Source organism: Schistocerca piceifrons, chromosome 2 (assembly GCF_021461385.2).
Source record: "Schistocerca piceifrons isolate TAMUIC-IGC-003096 chromosome 2, iqSchPice1.1, whole genome shotgun sequence".
NCBI lineage: Eukaryota > Metazoa > Arthropoda > Insecta > Orthoptera > Acrididae > Schistocerca > Schistocerca piceifrons.
Window position 1 is genome coordinate 555,607,504 of NC_060139.1, and position 20,557 is coordinate 555,628,060.

The window sequence follows — 20,557 nt, forward strand, 5'->3', positions numbered from 1 at the left end:
AGTAATACTTCCACGAGAGGAGCTGGTTTCACATAGTTGGTGACTAGATATTTGTAGTTAAATTGAAACCTTCATACAATCGGAGACAAATTTTGGTTTTGGGAATTATTACTAATGGTTCAGCCCAGCCTCTGTATTCTATTGGTTGTATAATACCTTAATTTTGTAGTACCTGATTCCTATTTGACAGCTATAAGAATGCGAATAGAATGAATAGTGCCTTGTAGAAATATGATACTGTATTTTATTTAGTGCTATGTAGGCTTCAAAATTATTTATACAGCCTAATGTAGGGTAAGATATCGGTGCACAAATAAAAAGACTTCATGGAAACCACCAACGCCATTGACACCAACGGCTGTCTTCAATTAAGATCCGAAGAAGAGCAGATGCAACTTAACTGGAGATGTTCTTAGCCAGTAAATGTTATATCATGTAGAACAGAATCGTTCTTTTCACTTATTTGTAAGAGACTTTTTGCTACAACTGCTCTTTTATGAGAATCTTCTGATTTGTCATATGTGACAGGTCGTCGGTGTGTCGATAACAACAGCGGACAGAGTGAGAGAAAAAGATGGAGGAATTGATGAGAGAGAGAGAGATTGTAGTTTCTATTTGATCTACTGGTGTCAGATCTGTAACGACAGATGTGGCTTTCACGCATACAGGTGACACGTAGCATGTCGCACTACGAGCTAGTTTGTGCAAAGGGAACGAGAGAGAACGGGTTGGTCTTTACCGTGTTACGGCACACTCATTTTGCAGAGACAAACGATCCCACGCCGTCCAGACTCACATGCGTGCTTACATTGCACCCTTTGATGTTGACGTTGTGAGCTGCTGCCGTAAACAGAGGGCCAAGCCGGAAAACGCCCTGTCCGTTTTTTCCGCCGCCAGCAGCCACGAAAAGACAACGGAAATTCGAGGGAGCACGCCCTGCGGACCTCGAGCCAATAATTTCAAATAAACATACACATTTCGTTTGCACACCTTCAACTATTAAGGTTTCGTTGTTTGCGTGATCACAGGTATTTTTTTAATACTACATACTGGTCCCTCTTTCATGTGTTTTACACTCGTGAGAATGTCCAGACCGACATCTAAGTATTTCTTACGAAAAAAGAGAAAAACATCAATTACTATTGGTTATAAATTGCCTGTTGCTAAAATTAGTGTCTGTTTAAAATGTTTATATGTGCAATGGTATCCAAATTAAAGTAACAAACTGCAGTTTCCCCGTCCTGTCTCTAATTCACGATATAACCATGTTGTTGTTGTGGTCTTCAGTCCTGAGACTGGTTTGATGCAGCTCTCCATGCTACTCTATCCTGTGCAAGCTTCTTCATCTCCCAGTACTTACTGCAACCTACATCCTTCTGAATCTGGTTAGTGTATTCATCTCTTGGTCTCCCTCCTCGATTTTTACCCTCCACACTGCCCTCCAATGCTAAATTTGTGATCCCCTGATGCCTCAGAACATGTCCTACCAATCGACCCCTTCTTCTATTCAAGTTGTGCCACAAACTCCTCTTCTCCCCAATTCTATTCAATACCTCATTAGTTATGTAATCTACCCATCTAATCTTCAGCATTCTTCTGTAGCATCACATTTCAAAAGCTTCTATTCTCTTCTTGTCCAAACTATTTACCGTCCATGCTTCACTTCCATACATGGCTACACTCCATACAAATACTTTCAGAAATGACTTCCTGACACTTAAATCTATACTCGATGTTAACAAGTTTCTCTTCTTCAGAAACGCTTTCCTTGCCATTGCCAATCTAAATTTTGTATCCTCTCTACTTCGACCATCATCAGTTATTTTGCTCCCCAAATAGCAAATCTCATTTACTACTTTAAGTGTCTCATTTCCTAATCTAATTTTCCTCAGTAACACCAGACTTAATTCGACTACATTCCATTATCCTCGTTTTGCTTTTGTTGATGTTCATCTTATATCCTCCTTTCAAGACATAGTCCATTGCGTTCAATTGCTCTTCTGTCTCTGACAGAATTACAATGTCATCGGTAAACCTCAAAGTTTTTATTTCTTCTCCATAGATTTTAATGCCTACTCCGAACTTTTCTTTTGTTTCCTTTACTGCTTGCTAAATATACACATTGAATAACATCGGGGAAAGGCTACAAACCTGTCTCACTCCCTTCCCAACCACTGTTTCCAATCGTCTGTAAAGAATTCGTGTTAGTATTTTGCAGCCGTAACTTATTAAACTGATAGTTCGGTAATTTTCACATCTGTCAACACCTGCTTTCTTTGTGATTCGGGAGGACGACGGTTCAATCCCGTCTCCGGCCATCCTGATTTAGGTTTTCCGTGATTTCCCTAAATCGCTTCAGGTAAATGCCGGGATGGTTCCTTTGAGTGGGCACGGCCGATTTCCTTCCCCATCCTTCCCTAACACGAGCTTGCGCTCCGTCTCTAATGACCTCGTTGTCGACGGGACGTTAAACACTAATATCCTCCTCCTCCTCCTCCTCTTTGTGATTGGATTTATTATATTCTTCTTGAAGTCTGAGGGAATTTCGCCTGTCTCATACATCTTGCTCACCAGATGGTAGAGTTTTGTCAGGACTGGCTCTCCCAAGGCCGTCAGTAGTTCTAATGGAATGTTGTCTACTCCTGGGGCCTTGTTTCGACTCTGGTCTTTCAGTGCTCTGTCAAACTCTTCACGCAGTATCGTATCTCCCATTTCATCTTCATCTACATCCTCTTCCATTTCTATAATATTGTCCTCAAGTACATCACCCTTGTATAGACCCTATATATACTCCTTCCACCTTTCTGCTTTCCCTTCTTTGCTTAGAACTGGGTTTCCATCTGAGCTCTTGATATTCATACAACTGGCTCTATTTTCTCCAGAGGTCTCTTTAATTTTCCTGTAGGCAGTATCTATCTTGCCACTAGTCAGATAAGCCTCTACATCCTTACATTTGTCCTCTAGCCATCCCGGCTTAACTATTTTGCACTTCCTGTCGATCTCATTTTTGAGACGTTTGTATTCCTTTTTGCCTGTTTCATTTACTACGTTTTTGTATTTTCTCCTTTCATCAATTAAATTGAATATTTCTTCTGTTACCCAAGGATTTCTACTAGCCCTCGTCTTTTTACCTACTTGATCCTCTGCTGCCTTCACTACTCCATCCCTCAGAGCTACCCATTCTTCTTCTACTGTATTTCTTTCCCGCATTTCTGTCAATTGTTCCCTCATGCTCTCCCTAAAAATCTGTACAACCTCTGGTTTAGTCAGTTTATACAGGTCCCATCTCCTTAAATTCCCACCTTTTCTTCACTTTTAATCTACAGTTCAAAACCAATAGATTGTGGTCAGAGTCCACATCTGCCCCTGGAAATGTCTTACAATTTAAAACCTGGTTCCTAAATCTCTCTCTTACCATTATATAATCTATCTGATACTTACTAGTATCTCCAGTATTCTTCCACGTATACAACCTTCTTTTATGATTCTTGAACCAAGTGTTAACTATGATTAAGTTATGCTCTGTGCAAAATTCTACCAGACGGCTTCCTCTTTCATTTCTTAACCCCAATCCATATTCACCTACTATGTTTCCTTCTCTCCCTTTTCCTACTCTCGAATTCCAGTCACCCATGACTATTAAATTTTCGTCTCCCTTCACTACCTGAATAATTTCTTTTATCTCATCATACATTTCATCAATTTCTTCACCCTCTGCAGATCTAGTTGGCGTATAAACTTGTACTACCGTAGTAGGCATGGGCTTCGTGACTATCTTAGCCACAATAATGCGTTCACTATGCTGTTTGTAGTAGCTTACCCGTACTATTTATTTTTATTCGTTATTAAACCTACTCCTGCATTACCTCTATTTGATTTTGTATTTATAACCCTGTATTCACCTGACCAAAAGTCTTGTTCCTCCTGCCACCGAACTTCACTAATTCCCACTATATCTAACTTTAACCTATCCATTTCCCTTTTTAAATTTTCTAACCTACCTGCCCGATTAATGGATCTGACATTCCACGCTCCGATCCATAGAACGCCAGTTTTCTTTCTCCTGATAACGACGTCCTCTTGAGTAGTCCCCGCCCGGAGATCCAAATGGGGGACTATTTTACCTCCGGAATATTTTACCCAAGAGGACGCCATCATCATTTATCCATACAGTAAAGCTGCATGCCCTCGGGAAAGATTACGGCGGTAGTTTCCCCTTGCTTTCAGCCGTTCGCAGTACCAGCAGAGCAAGACCGTTTTGGTTAGTGTTACAAGGCCAGATCAGTCAATCATCCAGACTGTTGCCCCTGCAACTACTGAAAAGGCTGCTGCCCCTCTTCAGGAACCATACGTTTGTCTGGCCTCTCAACAGATACCCCTCCGTTGTGGTTGCACCTACGGTATGGCCATCTGTATCGCTGAAGCACGCAAGCCTCCCCACCAACGGCAAGATCCATGGTTCAAGGGGGGGGATATAACCATATGAACTGTCAATACATGTCGTTACGATCGTGCTCTGCATGGTAGATGGCATTCCGATCAACGGACAGCTACGCCGGCAATGACGTCAGGGCACCTATCAAATGGGGTAGTGTCCGCGGGGTAGTCCCACATCCACAGTCGCTGTGTACACAGTCACAGACGGTGCAGTATGGCACAGAGAAGACGCCTACAGACTCTCTTTTGTAGAGGGCCATAGGAAGAATGGAAGCAAGAGAGTCGCAAACTGATGTGGCTCGATGGCTTAGTGTGAATCGTTCTGTTGTTTCTCAGATGAGGCGACATTTTATAGAGACCGGAACTGTATCCCGGAGACCAGGCCAGGGCCGACCACGTGTGACATCAGAAAGAGTGGACTGTTATTTGGCCGTCAGGACACGATGGTACCGCCTCAGTACTGCACTGCGACTGGCGTCTGACCACGCAGCAACCCCTGAACGCGTTGTAGCGAGGAAAAAGAAGTACAGAAGCCTTCTGCAGAGTGGCCTTTAGTGTTGGAGACGTGTTATCCGTCCACCTCTGGCGTGTCTTTACAGATGGGATCGCTTAGAGTGGAGACGTCAACGTACCACCTGCACGGTCGAGCGGTGGGCCAATGTTACTTTCATAGATGAGTCCCGATTTGGTCTTGAGAGTGATTCTCGGCGGATTTGCATCTAGAGGGCACGTGGAACTCGATTCGGGACCCAAACCGATGTCGAAAGAGACCGATATTGAGGGGGATCCCTAATAATTTGGGCGGGGATTATGTTAACCACTCGAACACCCCTTCACGATTTAACTGCTGTCAGGTATTGGTGTTTTGTTGGAAACGGAAGACATTGCACGCTCTCCCGATTTGAATCCAATAGAGCATGTCTGGGAGGCACTAGGAAGAGGGGTCGCATCACTTCAGCATTCACCAACCATTCTCCAAGACTTGTGAGCAGCTCAGCAAGAAGAAGGGCCTTCCAGAATGAGATTTTCACTCTGCAGCGGAGTGTGCGCTGATATGAAACTTCCTGGCAGATTAAAACTGTATGCCCGACCGAGACTCGAACTCGGGACCTGTGGCTAAGCCATGTCTCCGCAATATCCTTTCTTTCAGGAGTGCTAGTTCTGCAAGTTTCGCAGGAGAGCTTCTGTAAAGTTTGGATGGTAGGAGATGAGATACTGGCAGAAGTGAAGCTGTGAGGAGCGGGCGTGAGTCGTGCTTCGGTAGCTCAGATGGCAGAGTACTTGTCCGCGAAAGGCAAAGGTCCCGAGTTCGAGTCTCGGTCGGGCACACAGTTTTAATCTGCCAGGAAGTTTCAAGAAGGGCCTTATTGCCCCAACACGGGATTGATGACACAATTCACAACATGTCTCGCCGTTGTCAGGCTTGTATTGGTATCAGAGGTGGTCACATCACATATTGAGCACATTTGCCATTTGTCAGAACGTTTGTGCAAATCCGTTAAGTTGGAAGAAAACGAAGAACATTTTTGTCTACCGTTATGCATGTTGCAGTTGATTACGTTCTGTATTCTTTACATTGTTTCTGCTTTACTATCACCTGCTTATACTTTTTCGTGGCAAAATAAACACAACATTGCAAATTTTATGTTTGTTGCTTTAATTTAGCACACGAGCACATAAGAAGGAAAATTTCGTCCTCACGTTTTGAATAATTTAAAACCTGTTACACTACGCGTAACAAGATAGCTAGTAGTAAATGCAATTTCTGTTTTGCATCTCGCGATATCTGCAGGTAGCTGGCAGTGTAAATATACGATGCAGACGCAGCATGTCTGTGCTCCAAACCTTGAGGTATTAATTTCGTCAAACATGACATTTTTTCTGCAAAAAATTTTAACGTTCGACATCTGCGCCTACTTTTTGAGCCGGTCCTTGATCGACTATCAAAGATCTCGGGCGACGCTCGAAGCCGTGCTAGAGGAGGCGACAGAGTCACGACTGTGCAAAATAAACGTGCACGCACGGCCCTGCTAAGGGCTGTTAAGAGCCGTCTGCGAGCGGTGCTCTATGTGATGCCGGACGAGTAGCGTCTGCACCGGTGAGTCTGTTGTTGTTGTTGTTATCGTGGCTTCAAGGAAGGCTCTGCAGGGGTTGTGCGGTAGCGCTTTTGCAGTTTGATGCACGGTGTCCTTCCTTGACCGTCGTAGTGTATCTAGCAGTGGAATAACCGTGGTAGCCATAATGAATGGTTGTCGGATACGTTCTATTAATAGAGATGCTGCACATCGGCGACCAGAAAAACCAGACGGAGTTGTCAGCCACCTCCCATATAAGTCGCTTACTGTGAATACTTCCCGAAATATATTTGCTGATGGAGGACAAAACAGCACGTGCTCTGAATGTTCGGGTGTGTGTGTCTGGAATTTGAAGTTGATGAATTTAACTGGGCCTAAGAATTGGTTGTTTTAGGAAGAGAAGCTAAACTGTTTAAATTTGGTCATATGTTCGTTGACACAAAACCTTTTAAACGTTCTTATTGTGTGGGCCCACTTATTTTAGTGCCGTAAACTTTCTATGATTCTTTTAAATGTTTAAAGCGAGTTACGAAAGATTGGGTTAGCTTGCACAGTCTTGTTGCTCTCTCTCTCAGCTGCTTATACTGAGCCGAAATTGAGTTTACACAAGTTACAAGCATTAAATTCTAGCTCAAAACAGTCTTTCCTGTTAAAAATTTTCTTTGGCACTCCTGGCCGTAACCCTATTAGTGAACATTAAGTTTTACTACTGGTTCTTAAACTCATCCAATTTAAATTTGATTTTCACCACAAGACTAGCTGCGTAAGTTTCAAGCGGGTTTTGTTTAATGATTATTTGCCAACGCACGTTTTGCAATTTCGTAAATATATGTGTGTTTCAGATTTTACCTGTGACCGACATGCGTTAATGTATTCTGCGAAGACAGCTGTCACTAAGGCCGAAGGGGCTGTTCGTTTGGAGGCTATGTTGTTAGTTGTCAGCCAACGTCACTGTCACTAGAAAATTTTTATAAACTATTCAAATTGTTATTTGTTGGTAATCTATTGTTGAATAAATGTATTTAATTTATGTGAGTTTCTCTGCGTCCACGGTATTTCCACGACAGACTTGAGCACACACAAGTTATTGTCCAATAGTACTACCAAGAACTGCTCACTTTTGAGCTATAAATTTAGATTCTTATATCATACACAGATCTGAAAAATATTGTGGTAGCAAAAACCATTCGTTGACTGTAATAAAAAGTGCACGAACATAGCTCCTTTCTGACATAACGTTTTCATGAAACACAAGGAAAACATTTCTATTTTATCTTCTATGCACTGGGCGTTTTGACTTACCCGAGCTGTAAGGATTCAGTCACGTTCAGGAAAACGAAAGATAAAAGCGACTATCTCCGCGGCCTCTGGAAGCGGCGTTTTCTTCAGGGACGGCCGATGCAATATTCTCAGTTTAATTTCGCGTATGCGTCAAAGGTTATTGCTTACCAGAGACTCAAGAACAAATTTTGCCAGCAGTGTGTTTTACAAATTGTAGGATTCATTTTCTCATATGAAAATGCATACAGAGGTCCTATTCATATTATACTGCCTTTCACGTCCAAGTTGTGAGCCTTCTGTACAAAATGGGAAAAGACAGTGGTGTCTGCGACTCAGAGTGGCCGCTGTAAGCAACTGCAGGGTATTATTCTAAGAAACTTCAATATTCTGCACTGACAATACTTGTTTTCTGCCTGGAACGGTATTCAGGTGAATTGTTACAAAACGACGTGGGATTCATAGTTTTACAATTAAATATTCAGTTTGCCCAAAATGACTTTGTATTAAACCAGCAAGGTTAAAGTTACAATTTTCATTGTCACAGCCGGGTATAAAATATTTCACATACCTTAACATGTGACACAAAGTTGCACAACGGCTTGTGGTCTTTATGCAATGTAGTAAATTTGGTTGAGGAACTGAAATGTAAATAAGATTGCCCCAGGCTAGGCGCCAAAAATGTATTAAAAATATTGAAGGTAACGGTTAAGGGAGCAAACAGACACTTTTTTTTTTAGGGGCATTAGTGGGAACATCATAGAAAGTGAAACTACCTCGGCCTCCTTCCCCTGCCCTCTGTTCAATACCCTCACATGACATTAATGAATTGTTATATACATGCCAGTTATGGTATAGTATGTCATACACAATAAGTGATTTTTAACTTTTTTGGCCTGTATAAAGGAAGTTTAATCTCTTGATGAACTATTTAACTTCATGTAATTAGTTTAATTAAAGTCAGTTCAATTATTTTACTTATTTTATGCCTTCAGTAATGGTACAATATAACCATGCCCTCTGTCACATGACATTTAGTATATATATTTGTTTCAACACAAGTACACCTGATACAGTTTTATGTTCCTTCCTGTACCTTTCTGCACATTATTTTGTGTACCATGTTAATGTATGACACATAGAACCGCTTTATAATAGGATTCTACAAATGGTTGTGCTCTCTCACAGCTGTAATTGTTCTAGACTGTACTGACGTATTGGTGTTTCTTATTTAAAACAGTATATGATGTAGGGTAATATTTTTGGAATGATGTCATATTTTCGTGATATAAGCGTATTGTTTACACCTTGTATTTACAGATAAAACTGTTCTTCCCAAGATGAACTATCAGAAGTATTCACCACGGAGGAAAAAATGATGAGAGATGGCACTAGATACTTACGTTGTACGATGTTTTGAAGTCGGTGCTGCCATGTTAGATGCACCAAAACATTAGAGGCTTCTGTTTACATAGAGATTGTTTACGATTTCTTCTTGTTCGCAGCTTGTAAAGTGTGCGCCAGACAATTTTTTAAACAGAAAGTATTATAGTGCTTACGCTAATAACATAGCGCCAGGAAGGCATTTTCAAAGGGTTTTCTGGCCTTAAAAGACACTTTTGATCCAGTAATACGAAGCATTTGGCCTTTTCGTTTACACATTTCATATAACCAAGAAGAGCAGTGTTGTTATGTGTAGTGGATGCATTCACTATCTACTGAAATCCTCCTTTATTGTATCTGCGTCAATAACTGATGAAACTATAGCTCCAAAAACAATGTTTTTTTCATCACTGGTGCTAATTCTTAGTCTTTATAGTTTCAGCTTTTAAATCATATGCACAACATGTTGAATTTCCACATTTGCGAAACTTATCTATGTCATTTGTTAGCACATGAATATGTACTATGAGTAAAGGAGTAAGCAAGACATGCTTTCATGATTTGTGGATGTCAACAAAGCGAAAGATTCTTGAAATGCTGAAGGAACAGAGCTGCATGGAGGTTTACCTCCAAGCAGAACTGAGTTCTCGTTTTATTGGACTGTCTGTTTGTCAGTGTCATAGTCGTTTACACATCTCCTCACTTTGAGATTTTACCTATATAGTGTCGTTCAGTGTGTAGCCACTAATGGCATAAAATGTTGAATTCAATCTTAAAATTACGTTCAAGCAATTGCAACTCAATAAATCTCTCCAGTAGGCATTTCTGATGGTAATAATAAGCATTTAAACAAGTACCTCCCATATTAATCAGTGCTAAGGACCACGTTGTGAATAAAGGTATTGTTTCAGTAGCCTGGATTATGTAAAATAGATATTTTGCTTCAACAGATCTGTAACTTATTTGTTTAGTAATGACAGCCTAACCTCCGTAGCATGTACATGTTTCTTAAACAGGTGTATCACATATATTTTAATAAAGATTTAATTAATGGCATGTAGTTCCACACTTGGTTTTCACACTAAATTATAGCATCTTTTTAATAGCAGCCTAATTGCTTTATTTTCCAGAATATTCCTTACCAGGACCTCTCTGCGTTAGCTTTTCAGGAATAACCTGCTTTATTGCGTTTTTCAGTTTCATTTTGAGGTCTTCATAGTATATAAGCCTACAAAAGCTTTGTGATAAACCAATAAACTAGAATGCCATGCAACTACTGCTTTTATTTATTCAGTCTTTCATCAACCAGGAGATCAAATTTGGTATCATGAACATAAGTGAGCATAATAAGAAATACGTCTATAAGAAGGGTACACAGGAATTACGACCAAGGTCCATCAAAACTAAAAACTAGTTCATAAAGATATTTTGTAGAGCAGTGTTTTTCAACCTGTGAATAGCGACCCCCGAGGGAAGGGTGGTGGGGGGGGGGGAGGGGGGGGGGCTGTCGCAAAGTCTTCTTGGTCGGTGATTCGCGGTCGCAGGGGAAAGAAGTTGCACCATGATCGACAACATAATATGTTTTGTGACGACCATCTGCTATGGTAGGAATCTTACAAGGAAGTGATAAGGATGCGTGAAAGCACATTATAAAGTCGCTCACTTATTTGTTCCAATAAGTATAAAATTAATTTAAATCTGCTGAAAACTTCAAGTACACAAAGAATTACGGTGGTGGTAAGTCATACGATGTCTATAGAACTCTTCCGACATCTACAGTACGGAACTAGTGCGAAAACGGTAACTATGTTTCGCACAGACTAAAGTCGCGAGTTCACCTCTAAGAGATTTGTGGAAAGAGGGGAAGGACAACATTAACTTCAAGGTAGGAACTACGATGCGGAGGCAGCGCCTTGTGCAATACTGACAACTTAGTTTTAGTGTCGATCATCTGGTCTGGTAAAAATATCACACAGGGCTAGAACAATTCGTGAAAGGGCGTTTAAAAGATGCTCACATTGAAATGTGATACAGTATGGTTGCAACAGCACACATACAGCTGGGCTACAAACCAAACAACAGGACGCTAAGACTGGTAGTGTGGTGAGCGTACTGTAAGACCTTCGGTACACACACCATCAGATTATTTGACTTGTCGCTCTAACGAAGTAGGCGAGTGTCAGCAATATGCCTCGTGGTCTTATCGAGGCGTGTTCATCTTCTGCCATTAGGTCAGACAATAGAAATGCCACTTGCACGCTTAGAGTAGCAGATTGACGGTAACCCACTTTAAACAGAAATTGATTAATTTTCACACACATTTATTAAAATAATAACAAGCATAAAAATTATTTAACTTGGTTCTGGAGACTATTTACAATTGACAATCTGAAGTTCCTTTGGTATTGGTATGTTAATCTTATTCTCACATATATCTCTGATACTTGCCAAAAGTGTCTATACATTTATCTTCATGACTATGTAAAGGAATATGGTAATCTTATTAGGCGCAGACTGAAACTTGACTATAGACTGGTACAGACAAATGTAGAACTCGTACAGACTGGTACAGACTGGTGCAGACAAATGCAGACTGACTAATCAGAGGTCTGTACACTTGTTATAATACCTCGCGCATTCATGTATCACTGCTCGAGTGTGATCCACGAGGAGAAAAGGTTCTATGTTAGCAGTAATCTCACTGGCTGCGTTACATATTAATACGGGGACTGGCAGAAGCAGAATTTGGTCCGTCTCTATGGCAGCACCATCTCGTAGTGCGGAGACGGACGAGTGCTGCGCCTGCGCTGTTGTGCTTAGCGGGGCGCGCTCTAGTGGGAAAGTTGTGTACGTGCTGACTACACGGAACTATGTACACAACAGGTAGCAATGAGCGAAGGCGTGGAGTACAGCAGTTTCTACCGAGCGAAGCTAGGACGCTTGCCCTAAACTCACACTGCATTTGGCACACTGTGTTGAAGTTGTTTCTATTTCCGTAGCTCTGTTGCTTATCAGGATTCCCACAAAATCGTAGCTGCGTGTCGTCTGCCTCGTTTCTCATTTCCTTAGTGTTGTTAATTGTGATTGCAGTGAAGTGAACCATTTTTATTTTGAAATTGCCGTATAAAAAGTTGAAAAGTGTCTTCTAAAATGCTAGTTCAGTAACTTGCAATGAAATAAACCAAACATTCTGTCAGTTAATTAAATATAAATATCTTCTTTTGAAACTGGATGAAAGTAAATGAAGCAATCAGCCTACTGCATGCCTGAATACTAGGGTTTCCGTAAGACAAAAACATAGTCTTAAGAAAAGCAAAAATTATTTTTTTATTAAAATTACGAAATACTCTGTTTAACATTAATTTTGAATTGATTAGAAAGTAGACTGAGTTATAATAAATATGCCGTGTTTACGATTAACAGACCCAAAACCTGAAAACTGTTCTCAGGAACCGATAGATAAGTAAATGAACACGGTCCAATGAGTAGCTTTGAGTAGGTCGAAAAAAAAATCTTCTTCCTTATAAAGTGGCTATACAGTGGAACCTTACATAACGAGCACAATTCGCTTTGAGTCTTAATCGTAACGCGAAACACTCGTTATGGGAAACATTTTTCTGTAGGAATCCATCTAAAAATAGGATATGCGTTCCATCCGAAAAAAATACTGAAACATTTTATAAAACAATAATATAATGTATAATACACTACATACTCTTTTAGAAGAAGGTTATTTAAAGACACTTGTTTTTGCCTGCTCTTAGAAATGAATGCTAAATTCAGAATTAAATATCTTTCTGCATATTGGTTAATGGACAGCTTCGTGTTGGTCAACGATGTCAATTCTAAAATGGAATTGAGAAACAGATATTTCAAGATCATGAACTGACATAAGTCTTCGAAGTTAGGAGAGGCTGCAATGTCGACACAGAGAATTTGTAACATTGTCGAGGAGGCCTGAGCGGTGGTACCGGAGACAACACCTGCAGTGCGAGAAGTGTCGCTAACACTGCAGTTGAATACTGAATTGTCGGCGACATTCTCTTGTGTCGGAGCATCTAAAGTACAAGACAGAAGGTCACAGAACAGCGAGTTACTTATTGCCAAACTATAGCAGCTAAAGAGGTCTAACTAGGTCAGAAGTCGGTTTCTGAAAAGGCTGCTAAAAACTAAAGAACAGGCGCTAAACGGACGCTTTATGCAAAACACTGCTCATTAAGCGATTCAGCCTGTTACAAAATTGCATTGTATACTGTTCGTTATGCAAATCATTCTTTATAGAAGATGCTCGTTAAACGAAGTTTAACTGTACTTTGTCTATCGTAATATTAATACTGATTGTGCTATTCATTCTTCCCCTGTTTTCTGTTACGTCACTGCAATTTTTCCCGCAGAGCATAAGCCATACCATCAACAGCAAAGACAATAACAATAATGGCACGATGAGAGATCACGTGCAGATGCAACGCGCTTTATCGCCACAACTGCAGTTTGATGATTAATGACTAATGTCTTTGATTTGCATTATTTAAAGTCATACTAGACACGTATCAGAATTTTATTATTTTTAACAGTTTCTGTTGACAGTTCTATTGGTTCTATTTTTGCGAAATAAATAACCAAATCATTTTCAATTTCCCGTCTTAGTTTTTATGTTCACCAACGAAGAGAGAGCTAATTCACTTAGGTAGGAAGTGGCGAATGACAATAATAATTTCAAAGCTTCCCTTGCCAGCTCTGGATAATCTTCTTTTGTCTTCATTCAGAAGATGTCAGTCTTTTGCGAATGAAATTTCATCTTAAGCGTGCCGTTAACTGCCAAATCTATAAGTGCTTCTTTCATCCTCGTGCCCAGATCAGCCGGTTGTACTGATATATCCGCAAAAAAACTTAGCATCCATCCATGACCGTTGTCAGCTTAGGAGTTCAGTTCTGGAAAGTAATAATAGTTTCTCTTACAAATTACGCAGGCTCTGTATTTTGCAACGAATGTGATAATTTATTGTCACCAACTGGCCTATTGCAATTTATTCGACAATCTTCTGAATACAAGGGAAAGATTCAAACATCATCTCTTGTAAAGACGTGACCGCAAACGAAGTTTTGCGAAGATTCCTTTTGATTTTATTCTTGGCCATTGTAATGTTTTCTTTTCTCTCTTGGTGGCTCCTCTTTAAAATATTTAGGCAGTTAAAAAGATCAGCAGGAAATACTAAACAGAATCAAAAAAAATAATTCGCATAACCACATTTAGAATCTTGCAAGAACATTGATAATTTAACTCTTAGTTCCAGAACGCATATTCTTAAGAAAGCCACCTGACCTCTCTGTGTTAAAGGAGATATTGATGGAGCGAACCTATATCTTCAAAAATCATTCCAAGCAGTCAATTTGGCAGCGCATTACCTTTAATAGAGTTTATCTTTGATCACCTCTTTAAGTACATCATTTAAATTGGAAGGCAAAAACCGTGGTTGTCAGGGCTTGTCGACGAAGAAAACAGTGTTCCTTGAAAACTTTGGCATTATTTATTTTAATTTCGCAATGAGCCCACTTTTATTGCCAGTTATAGCTTTAGCCAATCACTACAAGTGGCTATGTATATTATCCAATTAATCTCATAGTTGTGAATGCTTTCTAACACAACCACTGGCCAGTAGTGTTCGCAGGAAGTGTTTTGCACCGAGATATTTTGATTTGCTGGAATGCGCACAAATACCATAAATTGCGCACAGTCTGAAACCTCAGTAGGTTCATCAGACTGCAAAGCAAAATGTGGGCTCTTCTTTAATATTTCGACTAATTGTTCTCGAAAGTCACCAGCCGCATCGTTTATTCTGCATTCAGTGTATTATCAGAAAGTGGTATGCTTTTTAGTCTGTTTGCCTCCTGCTTCCCTAGCATAATTTGAACCCTACACAGGGCGCTGCTAAAATAAGATTCCCGGGATGTGATGCGGCTTTCCTGCTTTAGCAACTCGATAGGCAACACGGTAGGTAGTTAATTATGCAATTTCGTTGACATTGGATAGCTGAAACCAAATAAAAAATATTGTTAAATCAAAAAACAAATAAACAATCACTAACATAATATTATTTTTAAATCAACAAACAACAGTATTTTTTATTACCTGAATCAAAGTAGTGTGCTGCTGGTTAAGGATTTTCAGTTTCCTTTCGAAAAAATCCAACATTTTATCAGCTTGCTTTAAATGTTTAGTTGAGAGGTGACGCATAAGCAATGATGGTTTCATACTCAGCAGCAGGTTGCACATTGGGGTTATTATTCATGACAATAAAACCATACTTCTAATGTTTGTCATCATAAAGTCTAGTTTTTTCGATTTTGATTCGATTCCGCCACTGTCACTTGTATCAGACATGGAGGGCTGCGCAGACCTTTTAAATTGCTTCTTCATTTTATGCTTGCTGGGAGTGAAGTGCAAAGGCAGAAAATCACGTCGCTACTCGCTGGCATATTCGGAGAACTGACATAAGTTAGCAGAAACTCAAGCCTATGCGAATGCTGAACCTTTATCGCCCTCAAACCTCCATCGCAGCAAAGATAAGGTCACTGTCCGCAGAACGCTGTGACTACCTTGTACAAAGCACTTGATTTCTCGATCAGTACAGTATCAATAGAAATAAAATTAAATATGTCACTTATCACTGACATAGTTTTATTATGATTCTGAGGAGAGGGAGGAAGGGGCTATCGTCAAAATATTTTTACTTGGAAGCAGGTAGCGTATTCAAAAAGGTTGAAAAACACTATTCAGACAATTGGAAGTACTATAATGTGATAATCAAGGTGCTCGAAAATCTGAGTTAAAGTTTTGATGTAGTTAATAAAAACGATCAAGATCCCCTCGGGGCTGAGGAAGAACGATCAGGGTACATTTTCTATTTACAGCTTTTTTCTTCTTCTTTTATTTTTCACCTTATAATGCTGTCACTCCCTTTCCAACAGTAGCTGCCAGTCATTCATACATTGTAAACGCGGATCGAATTGTCACATTATTTAGTAAAGACCAATACAAAATTTCGTCACATTGTGCGTCAAAAAGAATGCTGGAAAAACAGTTCTATTCCTTGCGTTCAGCAGAAAGAGTCACATATTACTGTTAGCGAGATTGTGCACAGAGTTACTTATTAAGTGAAATGAAGGCATCAGAAATGTAGGAGGAACATTCCAGTCGTGTACTGAATACAAGTATAAGAAAAAGAAAAGTGTTGGGATGTATTTCTGATTCTTCTAACACATTAAGAGCCGTAAGTCACGTTACAAATAACAGCTGTATGTGCCACGTTTGAAATGCCTTCATAATGTCTCATTTATTAAAAGTTCATCAACATATACAGTCACTGACAGTCTACAGACCACATTATAGTGTTCATGATAGTAAAAGTTATATTTACCAGAAGAACTTAATATTCGAAAGTTACACCAGTTATATTCCGAAAAAAAGCACTCCAAACTCTATGTCATACGAACAATATCGACTGATGCATGTGACTAACTACACCGTAGGTTTTGAGTACCACAATGTTTGAAAAATTTAGAGCCGACTGCACTAGATACTCAGATAAACAACGAGAAAAGTTCAACTCAGATACAAACTTTGAATAAGCAGAAAGAAGATCTGCCGACTTAAAATGAACCACATAAGAGAAAGGCAATCAATTTTTACGAGATTAAACGTTCCGAACTTTTGAAGCCCCGAAAGCCTGTAATTAGGAAAGCAATCTGTGAGGATTACCAGAAGACTCTTCCACTTCCTAATACTTCAGCCAATGGAGCATATTACAGCAGGCAGCTATGGTTTTATTCATTCAATATTCATTTGTTTTCTTCTGGAAAGTCTGTATTTTAGGCGTATAACGAAACACTTTCCAACAAAGGACCCGATGAAGCATGCTCAGTGTTGTGGCATTTCTGTTCGGAAATTTTACCTCACTGTGTGTGATCTCAGTGTATTCTGTGATTCCTAGTCTTGATATAATTAAAACAGCTGAAGGTACTGGTTTGCGGCAAGCAAGGGGGCGGACGTCGGCTTCATGCTCTTAACGTCATGGCAGCTGGCTTTACTTTTACCTCCATGCTTACAACTACACCAGGGCGTTCAAGCTTTTAGCTTACTTCTGCTTCACTGGAAGAAGACGGGTATTTTTGGGTCGCACATAATATACGTAAATATATAACAGCAGAGAAAAAAAAGAGAAGCAGGAGCGGAATGGGTTGGGCCAATGAGAGAAACAAGGATAGCATCATGTGTCGAGAGTTTCAAATTGAAAACATTCACTTTATCATAACTTTACATAAACGGAATTACATGGACTTTTTTTTACCCATCATTGGACAGATGCCCACTTTTTGAACCACGTTGATACTTGCTTTGGGCTGCATGCTTCCCGTGGGCCGCGAATTGGACACCCCTGACCTACACTGTTCATCTTCAAGTACAATCAACCAGTAAGCAACACAATATATTTTCAGACCGTTTTCAAGGCATATGTAACGTCTGTATTGATGCTCATTCTGTGGTTCAGTTGTTCTATGATTGGAAAACATATTTCCTATCTGTCTACCATACATTTGTGGGATTTTGTGTTTATGCTCACGCTGGAGCGACCAGTCGATAGATCTTGATGATGACGTCACTTAACAAAGTCTAATCATACCCAATATGTTAGTAGTATTATTTCAATAATTTTTAGTCTGACATTGGAATGGTATAATTATGTTAAATTTTGGCCCTTCTCTTTTTGTGTGCACTTACACAAAAATACTTTTCAGTGTTGTATTTGATAATGGTTTAAGGCCGAAATCATTATAGTAATACAAAACAAAGAAATCTGACATTGAAATGGTGGAGTATCATTCAAATATTAGCACATGACTGTGGCCAAAAAATATGACTGTCGCAAGTTAGAACGTTCAATCTGTCTAACATCTTAATAAGGAATACTTACACGATTTTACGTTTCGATACACACAGTGCCTAGTGGAACCTCTTTTACATCTCTAAGATTTAAAGTGCTGTGGCAAAAAAAATTATATCTGAAGTAGTTAAAATGGTCGTAACATAAGCACCTCAACAGCAACAAAATTTGTGGCACAGATGTGGTTAATCAGACACAACTCTACCTGAGCAGCTTTATAGCATCTTATATTTACGATCAACTGTGCATTGCTTTGACTATGGTTTCGCACTAACATAAACGAATGAAAACCGGAATTTTTCTCGTATTACTGCGTAATTTGTTGGTATGCTCATATTTTTGTGAAACCATTGTAACAACTGATGTAGTTATGATGGTACATAACTAATGAGACTGAATACTGTCTATTACCAACATTTGTGTTGTCATTATGTTACTATTGAAGTGCTCGTGTTTGACACCTTCGTACTTCTTCATAGAACTGCCTAGGCACAAGTGTCGACGGAGTTTTCTTTTCTGGTAAACGTGTCACTCATTGGACGTGTCTGGGGTATCGTTGACCATCAACTTGTTAATCACAGTCCTCCATTAACAGCTGTTGATGTATTTTAGACACGCATCCAAAGCACGTGGACAGATCTTCCACAAGATCACGTATAAGGCCTCTTTCACTGAATACTATGACTCGCACCATACTACGGCTTCACACCATCCTGAATTCTTAACGTGTGATACCACGCATAGCTTTTTAATCGTCATCAGTTGCGTAGTGCCATGTAAGAAATCCGGTGTGCACACCGGATATGGAACGGATTTTTCTGGATGCTATGAAGAGCACGACCGCCAGTCTTCCATGCGAGATGAAGATAGAACTCATCATCTGTAGCATCGTCGACAGAACTGACTGTGGTCCTTCGGTACAGAGCCGACTGGATGGTCTGAATCAGAGACTTAGGCGGTTCTATGGCCGTGTAGCCAGCGGATTCCTAGACTTGCGCCATAGAGGGATTGGTTACCGGCTTCCGTTCAATAGGTCAGAAGTCCACGCTTAATAGGTCAGAAGTCCACAACACACACAGTAAGCGATTGCACGTGTTGCGAGGCCTGTGTGGAGGGGACTGGGTTGTTTTTTACACTGCAGGATCTTGGGAGACTACGGAAAGGGTGTCAGTCTAAAAGGTTGCAGGCCAAACACGGGAAGGTAGAACTAGAAGCAAAAGGTATTGTAGTTGTCAATTGTCGTAGCTGTGTTCCGAAAGAACCAGAGCTCCAATCGTTGTAGGTATGGAAAGCTGGCTAAAGTCGGAAATAAGTTCAGCCAAAATTTTTACAAAGGACGTAACCATTTTCAGAAAGGATAGATTAAATACAGTTGATGTTAGAGACTTTATTGCCATCTGAAGTGGTTTACCTTATAATGAAATTGAAGTAGATAGTTCGAGTTTGTGTGGGTAGAAGTTATGCTCGACAGCCGGAGTAATTAATAAATGGTTCGTTTTAGCAGCGCCTATCGATATAGCCCTCATGTATTATCTTTGCTGCAGTGCTATTACTTCCCGCTTGTCGTCTGTCATGGGGTGAGTTGGAACGTGCCAGGAGGGCAGTTCGGAGCTACGAGTCGTGGAGTTGGAACGCGGCACTAGTACAGTCGGGTTGGAGGAGCAGTGAGGCCTGGACGTCCATGGCTCACGCGACGGTTGCCGCCACAAATCGCTTGAGACTGGGACAGTCTTCGTGGATCCTCGGTCTGTCGTCCTACTGGTCGACGTGAATTGGCTCGCCGATTGGTTATGGGTTGGCTGTGTGTGTATCGACTCCCGATTGTCTTCATGATTTCACGGCATCTGCTGAGTGTCGTTCAAGTCTTCGTGCAAGTGTTTGTCAAACTCTGTGTGTAGTTGGTGTCGTTTCCACTGACAACTTGTTTTAAATGTTGTCGGCATACTGGCAGTGAATCGGTCGGTTGGAATGGATCAGCAAGCAAGTCTCCGTTCATCGCAGTCGGCCGGGCCCGCTGGCGGTCTCTACGCAATGTCAGAGCGTATGGGGACTGTTCCGAGTGCTGCGAGGTTCGTGGCTCACTGACTCAGGACATGAAAGTTGAGTGGTGATCTGTTCACGTTGTCCCGTTGGTTGGTGGTTTACTGTTAGTGATATTCCTGGGGGCAACAGTGAGTGTTTGAGTTGGTGAAGATTTAGCCGCCGTGTGGTGGAATGAACTATATTTGTCGATTTGAAATTCAAGGGCACCGTCTTGTCGGTGGGTCCCTTACTGTCTCATGGTTGTGTTGCCGGCGGATCGAGTATAGTTGGGCCGATTTCTTGTCTCACCTAACCGAACTTTAAGATTTCAAGAGCAGACCGAGCCCCTGAAATCTTCTGAGCGCCGTTGCCTATACTGCCTTCTTAATAGTGTTTAATAGTGTATTTTTAATCGTGGAA